Below are 10,625 nucleotides of genomic sequence, written 5' to 3' on the forward strand. Positions count from 1 at the left end.
ATTAACACAAGCCACAGCCACCACAGTCTGGTTTGCTAGTTAATTTAAAGGCAATCTGAACTCCTAGGTATTCAGCTGGTGCTTTGTGTACATGTCAGACAGAGAATTATTGGAAATTACAAAAAAATCTGAAGTTTGATCATCCCAAAAGGCATATAAATAAGCGCACATTCAACAGGATTTTTTGACACGGTCCCACATGACATTCTAATAGGTAAGCTGAAGAAATGTGGGCTTGGCGGAACTACCATTAAATGGACACCTATTGATTAAACAACTGCAAACAAAGAGTAACTATTAATGGAATGGTGTCAGATTGGAGAGAGGTCTCAAGTGGGGTTCCACAGGCATCTGTTCTGGGTCTGGTGTTGTTTAACATCTTCATTAATGTCCTGGATGTAGGAATAGAGAGCATACAGATCAAATTTGCAGCTGACACAAAACTGGGGCAGGGGGCTGCCAACACTTTAAAGGATAGCGCTAAAATTCAGACGGATCTTGATAAATTGACGAACTGGACTACAGACAGCACAATGAAATTCAACACATATAAATGCAAGGTGCTACACTTAGGGAAGAAAAATCAAATGCACAAAAACAAAACGGGGGATAACTGGCATGGCAGCAGCAACGCTGAGAAGGCTCTGGGCGTTGTGATGAATTACAACCTCAACATGAGTCAGCAATGCGATGCTGTTGCAAAAAAAAAAAAAAGCAAATGCAATTTTGGGTTGCATTAACAGAGTCATAACATGCAAGTCACAGGAAATGATAGTACCACTCCATTTGGCGCTGGTTAGGCCTCAGCTGGAGTACTGTGTCCAGTTTTGGACACCAACATATGAAAAAGATGTAGAGAAACTGGAAAGGATCCAGAGGCGAGCGACAAAGCTGATCAAAGGGATGGAATGCAAGTCATATGAGCAAAGGCTGAAGGAACTAGGTACGTCTAGTTTGGAAAAGTTGAGATTAAGGGGGGGACAGGATAACGGTCTTCAAATACTTGAAAGGCTGCCATAAAAAAGATGGAGAAAAGTTGTTTTCTCTTGCCATAGAGGGCAGGACAAGAGGCAATGGGTTCAAACTACAGCATAGCAGATTTAGATTAAATCTCAGGAAACATTTCCTAACTGTAAGAACAGTAGGCCAATGGAACAGACTGCCTAAGGAGGTTATGGAAGCTCCTTTGCTGGAGGTTTTCAAAAGGAGGCTGGATCCATCTGTCTTGGGTGGTTTAGACACAACAAATCCTGCATCTTGACAGCGGTTAGACTAGATGACCCTTGCGATACCTTCTAACCTTATGATTCTAACAGCACATGCAGTGTGCATGCAATTTTTCCTCCAGGGACATGCAGGCAGCACAAGGAATGGTCAAGAGGGACACAGGACTTTCAGAAATGGAGATCATGCAACAGTTGTAAATAGTGCAGGCCAAATGGCAGCACCCAGCAACCGCTCATTCATCTGTAAATAATAGTTAGCAGGCCCAGAGAAGACCAGATGGGGATGGAATGGGCCCAGTAGGGGAGCATGAAGGGAGCCAGTCTAGGAGAAAAATGATGTTGTATGTCACAGGTACATATAGGTGAGGCTTTCAGTAGATGAGAGAGAACAACTGACAGCTCAAAAGCGAAGACAGAATCTATCCTCCTTCCTTTATAGGGGCCTTTGGGCACCATTCTCCCTGCTGGTTAGTGATATCATTGACCCCCTCCCGTACCATGAATCTAATGTAATTATCTATGGCATTTGTAGGGCACCTTTACTCTCGTAAGCACCAGTCAGGGTTTGGTGAATGCTGTAGTGCTTGGCATGGTCATCCAAGTCTCTAAATGCTGCTGTCCCTGCCTGTTGGTGGGAACACGCCCAGCTGGCTTGTTTTACAGTATGCTCATTCAGCAGCTTCAGCAGAGTGCACTGGCCCTGTCACCATTGGCCACACCTACTGTCCTGAAAACCAATCCCTTTGCAGTGCATGCCCCCAGGGAGTGCAACAGCTATCCACTCTAGCCTGTACCCCACATAACTGGGAGGGGAGGGTACTAACTGTACACATTTTGGGATATGTTCAGGTCCCAATTATAGTCTGTAGCAAAATTCCCACTAACTACAGTGGAAGCAGGATAATCCTTTGGGGATGTTATTGTCTTGCAGACTCAAAGGTCTCCCTCCACATATTTTTCCTAGGTTGCAGAGAACATGGTTATAGGGATTGATCAAGACCATGCTGTTTAAAGTTCAGTGGACTGCTCCTGTTGTTTTCAGGTTCTAAGCTTTTCAGGGCAGCCACCATAATTAGTTTTGTGTTTGCAGAGTGACTAGCACATCATTGGTGCTACTGAAATACAATCAGTAAATAATACTGTTATCGCCTCACCTTCTTATTTGCATTTCCCAGTTCAAGTGAAATTGGTCATTTCCATGAAAGGGGCAAAATCTCTCTGTACGGTGGGAGAATACTTCTGTCTTTCTTGTGCAACTGTTTGTATACAACAGTGATCAGAGCATGGAAAGAAAGCCTTCAAATGGCTCCAAATATAATTATTCCCGACCTCAGAGTGCAATGTTTAATACTTGTGCTTTGGATGTATTAAAAGATAAAAAATGAACCAATGGCATGATTGGAAGCTGCCTTCCTTAAGAAGAAAGAGGAAGCTTAAAAGTTTTATGCATCTGTACATCAAAGTATTATTACTAGCTGAGGTTTCTTTTTTATAATTTCAGCTCGTACATGAATTGAATTTCAATGGGTTGGTTGTGCAATGTATTCCTATCTCCAGATCAGTCAAATTTTATGAACACCCCAAAGCTCAGTGGCTGTGAAAGAGTGAGGGGAAAAAAGCACATTTAGGAACATCAAATGGGAATGCAGGACTGATATCTTTTGTCAGTAGAAAGATTGTTTTAATACCCTGTCGGTCACAGTAATAACCTTAAACAAATAGATCACTTGTATTTACTTTGTAATATCAATGCTTTTACAAGATTGACTACCTAGTGGGATTGTCTGTACAAATTTCACAGTTGTCCCCAGGCAGCTCTGTGAAGAGGACACTTTCACTCCGTATGCCATAGAAAGATGCCTTCAGTGACGCTCTATGAATTAATCATATCCCCAGGGGCTGGAGGAGGATAATCATAGAAAAACCGTGTAGAAGTGACTCGGAGAGCTTCAATAAGCTGTAACAGCACCTGGCCACTTCGTACAATGAGGAGTAGTTATAGCAAATAGGCTGCTGCCTCCGAGAGGAGATAGCTCTGAACCTCATGGAGTTGCCTGGGTTAGTCAGATTGAAATGAGATGAATCCACATGATTTACATTACAGTTTTGTGCATGCTCCCCACCACCTGAGGTCAAGAGGTTTAGAAGAGAGAAAAGGCACTAAACATTTATCTAGCCGATGACTCATTTTTTGAAATCCCCCCACTGCTCCAGTATTAGAGAGGCACAGCAAGGACAGGCTGTACTTTATTCAATGTTAAAATACAAGTGCTAGATGGCAAACTGAAGGTTTGGTGAAATGGTGATATGTATCTTCATCAGTTACGAGACTTTCGTGCACATTTTTTCCTTTCACAGAGATACACTCACCCTCCTGCCAGGTCATCTTTCCCTGAAACCATCTATTATACACCGCCTTTTCTAGGTGAGAGCCCCGCTCCTCCCAGCACATAGATTCAAGGGAGTTTACATTAGTCACTTGGCATCCCTCAGAAAATAAAAAGTCATGTCACACACCAAGGAAAGTTAAATGTATCATTAAAATTGTGTTTGATTTTCTGTTCTGGGCCCTCTAAAATATTACAACCAGACTTGGTTAAGTTTTATTGCATCTCTACAGGACAATAAGAGGTTTCTTCATGTGTAAAAGTAAACACACAGATTAGAGAATAAAGATGTTTGTGTGCAGAGTGTGCTAACCTGCATAGGTATGCAGCTGGTTTATGTTCTGAGAACGGTGGATGCAGAGTGGTGATTTTTCCTCTGTGTGAGACCCATTTTGTTTTATTTTTTCTTGAGCTGTGTGCAAGTTCATTACTCTCAGACATTTAAAAGCTACCAGGAGAAGTGAATGATTCATTTTTCAGAATATTTTTCTGCTGGTCTATTTAGACTATATTTTAAGGCTTCCCCTCCACCCCCAGACAAGTTCTGACCTGGTCTAAGTAGGTGCAATTCTGCAAACCTCAGTAGTTTTGTGTCTACTTGTATTGTGCCAGTGTTTTTACAACATTCGGAGAGTTTCTAGAAGCAGTGGTCTGATTGTCTTCTGATTTACACCAGTATAATTCCATGGACTTCAGCAGAGTTACTCCTGTCATAAGGAAGAGGCGAATGGGGGCCACTGGTAAAACATTCACCCCCCCCCCAAATAGTTCACATTAATCAAATGTTCAGTAAATCTGTTCTTTTTAAAAAACAATCTTGAGCTCTCAGAGCTGAAAACTCAGCTGAAGCTTAAAGCCTGTCACATCTAAACACTTAGCTCTGAATTTGGAAAACTTTTTATAAATGGCTGCTAATTGGCACCCTTGTTGGGAGTTTCAGCAGACAGATCAACAATTGAATGGATATAAAACCTGAACTCCCCCCTTGTCCTAGAGGTCAGAGTTGAGGCATTCTGCCTCAGCAGCATAAGACATGTGCTTCCATTGTCCTTACCTGTTCTGTGGCTAAAGAGAAGACTTGGGTCACCAAAGCTGCCAAGTAGGCATCTCTATCGATCCATTTTATACAGCTGCCCATCACCCTGGAATCTGGGCATCTTCCATTTAAAATTGATAGCAGTAATGAAGTCCTTTGCGAACTCAATGGAGTTTCTGGCTCTTCCCTTTTTGGTGTAAAAACTCTGCTTGGGATAGGGGTTTTTTTTGTGGGAGGGCAAGTGGGTTGTTTGATTTGTTGTTGCTTTTTCCGAGTGTTTTTCTGAATCCAGTGCTTGGTTCACACACTTTTTATATCTAAAATCTGTACAATTCTAAAATGTTTAGCCAAAAATTTCATTTCTAGCAAAGTACATGATATTCCCTGATTGTTTTGATATGAAGCCTCCTTCCTCACTATAGCAGTGAAATCTCCTGAGAGAGCACATCAGTTCTGATTACCTGACTGCTATAGGAAATGGAACAGAAGTATGGCTGTTTCTTGTAGATGAAAGTGTTGATTGCAGGTAAAGGCTGCACACAGGTCTTTTGAAATTTCCATTAGTTCTTTTGTTTATCAGGAGGAGGATTGTGATACCCTGCCTATTTGCCTCAGCAATCCTTGTCAGTTCAGCACTGCTCTCTCTTGTCCAGATACAGTAACAAAATAACCATGAGTCACCATGACTGAGAAACGTTATTGCGGAGCCACACACAAGTGCTTGTGAAGGGGAATGCTCGCCGCCAGTGCCACCTAGGGTAAGTCTACACTGTAACGTAAATCTGTATTTGAGCCCCGGCTCAAGCCTAGCCCCCCTTGCATCTACACTGCAATTGTGCTAACCCAGGGCTCAGACCCTGCAGGGCTGGAAGATCTAAGCTTGATTTAAGTCAGGATGCAGGGTCCAAGCCCTAATGCTTTGCAGTGTGGATGCAGCTCCACGTGACTCGGGTCCCAGGAGTCAGTTAGAAGTATCCCACAATTTCATGGGACAACTTCCTTAGTCCTCTCTATCCCAGCAATGAGATTTGAGTATTGGCCTGCTAAACCCAGTGTTGTGAGTTCAATCCTTGAGGGGGCAATTTAGGTATCTAGGGCAAAATTAGTACTTGGTCCTACTAGTGAAGGCAGGGGACTAGACTTGATGACCTTTCAGGGTCCCTTCCAGTTCTATGAGATAGGTATATCTCCATATTTTAACAATCTGCAGCCCACTCTATTGAAAATGGAAGCCACTCAAGTCAGTATTAACCCATTCTCTTCTGATCATCAACCTGCAAACACACCATCAGAGAGCCTCCTGGATTCACAACACATACTGAAATGATCAAGCCTTTTGCACAGCAAGCTGCTTCCTGGTATCGTGCAGGGCAGGTAAAGTTTTCCCACAGTGCACCACAGTCATAGAACTAGAATGTCCACATTTTGGGGGTGGGCGCTAGGAACTCTGTGATGCGGTTACTTTGACTCTGATCTGCATACTTCAGTGTGAACACCACAACCCTAGGTTTGAACACAGGTTAGAAAAGTCTTAACATAGGGTTAAAATACAATATAGACACTCAAGCCCAGGGTACACTAACACATGACTTGAGTCCCACTAACTCTGGGTTTATCTTGCAGTGTAGACATACTCCTAGGGGTCAGATGAGATGCAGCAGGTTGACTTCCTCCCTGGTGTTCCCCTTTCTTACCACTATTCTGCCGTGTGGTGCTCTGTCCTTTCTGTGACTCAGTCCTCCAGCCAGGGCATGTTTTCAAGTCCATCCCCTTCAGGGTATATGAAGAGTCAAATATCATCAGGATTAAGTGAGGGATTTAGGGCTTCCCCCTTGGGTCAGGATCTCAAGGCCCAGACCATTATATCTGCAGGTTCTTCCTCTAATTAGATTCCCCACTGAGGGATAGATTTTCTTCATTGCCTTCTTCAGAGGTTAGTAGAGGAGCCCAGATCCAGCATCTCCACCAGGCTCTAATCCAGGGCCCAATGGTATGCAACTAAGCCTTGTACTCTGGGGTGCTATGCAGCTGCCTCCCTGTATCACATCCTACCAGCCCCCTCTCTTCTCACAGGGTAAAGTAAAGAACCAAACACAGAGATATAAAGCCTCTGACCTCCATAGAGTCACCAGCCCCATCTTCGCAGGCTTACCGGGTCACTATTGCCAGGCCTCAGGCTGCAAGAGCTCCTGCAATGCTCCTTCCCAGGAGCTTACAGTGCAGGTCAGTTGACCTCCACTGTCTGCCTACTGACTATTGCCTGAGCTACTCTGCTCGCCTCTCTACATCCCTCCTCCAGCCTGCTCGGGCTTTGCAGGTGCAATGGGGTGAGGCCGCCTGGGCACAGAGCAGCTCCTTAATCCTTTTCTCTCCAGAGTGGGATTTGTATATCCTATATCTATATCTAAACCAGTAAAACCGAGATGGCCCTGCCAGCTGACTTAGGCTTGCAAGGCTTGGGCTGCACTGCTGTTTAATTGCTGTGTAGACTTCTGGAGCCTGGAGTTTAGGACCCTGTGGGGTGGGATGATCCCAGAGCTTGGGCACCGTGAGCTTGAGTCGGCTGGCACAGGCTAGCTGCGTGTTTTTCTTTGCTGTGTAGACATACCCTAAGGTCCAGACAGCTCCTCATAAACCACTCCCTAAATAATAGCTAAACATTCAGTTTTTCAAAGTATCAGAGAATTCCATTTCCCAGGATCACTGATAGACTTTGTGGAGTTCCAATTTAGAGTTGCTCCATACAGTCCAAACTCAGATTATTTAAGTGTATTTGTAATATCTGTGCAGTGTAAACAGAAGTGTAACTATTCTAATGCTATTGCTGTTTAGAAGCCTAGTGCTTTTCCCGGAAAGAACTCTGTGTGCCTTCAATGGGTGTTTTGTCTGGGAAAAGCCTGCAGGGAGAGGCATAGGGGCAAAAATACAATTCAGGTGTTTCAGAATGGCATACCTTTAAAGGGACAGAATATACAGAAGCAACTTTACTCTAGAGGTGCATAGACTTGCCAGAGCAGGGCTGAGCAGAAATTGAGCACATAATCCAGAATTTTGGTTTATTTGGGGAAGATTATTTTTTAAATTAATATCAAGGCTGGCAGGCATATCAGTCATGCAATGAAATATTAATTAATATTAACCATAACAGATCTCAGTTTAAAACAATAATAATAATAATAATCAGAGTACAGAACCTCTGCGTCATCTTTCATTGAATGGTTCCTTTCTCTCTTTACCTCTCTCTCCTATAGACAACCAAATCCTAAGGCCACCCAAGCAGTTTGGGTGTTCCACACCATCATCCTCTCTAGTCGTAACCAGGAGCCTCTTAAAGATGGTGAAATTGTATTATAAAGCTAAACCCATGGCACTGAATTGATCAGGATCTCCCTGGGACATTGAATAAGCTTTCTTGCCTGATTGAGGTGGTAACTGAGATCAATGGGAGCAAACCACTAGGATATGTATTAGTGCTGGCACATAGGACTATTAGCAGTGCTAGTTAGCTGGCCATTCCCCCCTGGCCTGGCAGTCTCCGCCACACTTGTATTGGTCTTAATATTAAACTCTCAGCACAGCCTCTCTGCTGAGCTCCAGAGTGATCAGTTCTGGATTCTCTTGCCCACAACAGGGCTTTCACATAGCTGCTGTAAACCCATCTTATGTGAATCTAGCAGACTAGACTTTCGAGTGTCCTGAGAAACATGTGTGACCGAATAGGGAGCAAACTGTGGCACTGCTCAGGGGCACAGGCTGCATCCTGAATTCACCAAAAAAAGCAGGGCTAGGAAGAGGTCACCGGCAATAGATGGAAAGTGTAGGGTTGACACGTATCCTGGGACTTCTTGGAAGTAACTTTGACACCCACAGACCCAAAGCACAGAATAACATCGTATCACAACATGATGACATCTCTGCAGCAACCGTGTTACCATGTGAAGTCGATACAATGACATTATTATGCAGCATAATGGTGTCAAATAGGAACATTATCACATGTGTATTATGTTTGTCGCACTATGCCCCAACCTGGCAGCCTAAATGGCATGAGACTGCGATGCATGTACTTGTCCCAAGGTACAGTTTTGAAAAAGAAATAATTCTCTAAAGTGGCTGAAGAGGTTGCTCACCTTAGGGAGCTGGAATTTGCTTCTGGTGCAGCGGCCGTCTTACACAGGTAAACTGATACGGTGGCTCAAAGGGACTGTTGGTTGCTGAGATGGATAATGGGCGTTAGCTGTGTGCTTTTGCCTTTGGATAGTTAAAACACCACAGGTTTTTATTCATGTTTAAGAAAGGGCTGAATCTGACACATGGAGTTACAGGACCTGTGCTTGGTGCTTGAGTACCAGGGGTCTTGGGGAGCGGCAGGCTCCCTTACTACTTTTAGGGGGCTACCTCGCTTCTCTCTTATTAAAGACACCTGGGAGGGGGCCGGATTTTGGCCCCCTTACTTTTCAAGATACCTTCCTGCTCAGCTGCACAATGTGCTTCAGCTTGGGTTTGTCCTGCAGCAAGTCGCAAAGCTGCATGGTGCTGAAGACACCAAATTAGGCCGGGGAGCTGGGCTCCACCACCACCCACATACTCCGGCCCCGGTACATGCTACCTGTTCTGGCCCCACCCACTCAGCAGGGATCCAGGCAGCTGCCAAAGGGTGCCACGTGGGCTCTTAAAGGGGCCGTGCTCCTGAGCTTGCACTCCCTGGGGGTGAGTATAGCAGCTTGTGGCCTCTGTGGGCAGACTCCGGCATGTGCTCCCAGTATGGGGATGGCCTCCCAGCAAGGGGTACTGGAGTTAGGGTGACCAGACAGCAAGTGTGAAAAATCGGGACAGGGGGTGTGGGGTAATAGGAGCCTATATAAGAAAAAGACCCAAAAATCGGGACTGTCCCTATAAAATTGGGACATGTGGTCACCCTAACTGGTGGCCAGACAGAGCAATTAACTCCACCCAGTGCACCTGGAGGAGGAGCCAGGGAGCATTGGAGATGGCAGCCAGACAGTGAGTCTGGAAGGACTTTGAATTTCCCAGAAGAGGAAGATTTTAGTGGCCAACCCACAAAGAGGAGACTGCAGATCTGAGAGTGCGGGACAGGACAGGGGAAGACACCACCGGGGGGAGAGCACAAGGTTGGTGGAGCTAATCCCCAGAACAGCGAGAAGGAGGTGCCACAAGTGGTGAGTGAAACCCATGACAGAGACTTATAACCAGTTCAGGGATTGATGAACTTCAGCAAGTATTGGCAGTGACTGGATGCTCATGGAACAATGGGATTGGGAAACCTGCATCATGTGAAGCTGAACCTGCCCCATTGAGGCATTGCAAACCCTTCCCAAAGCACCCTATGGGCCAGTTGCATAGTGGGATAGCTACCCACAGTGCACTGCTCTCTGTGTCGATGCAAGAGCTGCTAGTGTGGATGCGCTCTGCTGACACAAGGAGCATAGTGTGGGCATGTAACAGTGGTTTAATTACAGCGGTGGCTGCATATTGGCATCACTTGCCTCAACAAAACTCAGTAGTGTAGACAAGGCCTAAGTCAGCGTTCAGACTGGCCAACACTAGGGATGCCCTGAGCCATGCTGCTGTAGGAACCATCTTTGCTGCTTCTTTCTGTTCCTTTGTCTTAGTTGCAGGCAAGAGCTCTGTGTTTCTGCAAACCCAGCTCTTATCTTTGCCTCTTGTCACCTCTGCCTATTATCCTCCTGCTGCAAAGCCCTGCTGAGTTTACCTGTTTAGCCAGCTGGGAGCCTTCTGTTGGTAAGTGTAAATTGTTCAGGAGCTGAGCTTTCCATTGTCTCTATAGGATCTTCCAATATGGATTGGCTCCAGGCAGCTACTTGCCACAAACACCTCATGTCTCCTGCTTTGCTCTGAGAGCCACAGTTTAACCCTTCTGAACCCACCGGATACCAAGGTGTTAGGTACAGCGTCATACTGATCGTTCATACAAATATTACAGATAAGCCTCAC

The sequence above is a fragment of the Trachemys scripta genome, chromosome 1 (genome assembly GCF_013100865.1).
Source record: "Trachemys scripta elegans isolate TJP31775 chromosome 1, CAS_Tse_1.0, whole genome shotgun sequence".
NCBI classification, from domain to species: domain Eukaryota; kingdom Metazoa; phylum Chordata; order Testudines; family Emydidae; genus Trachemys; species Trachemys scripta.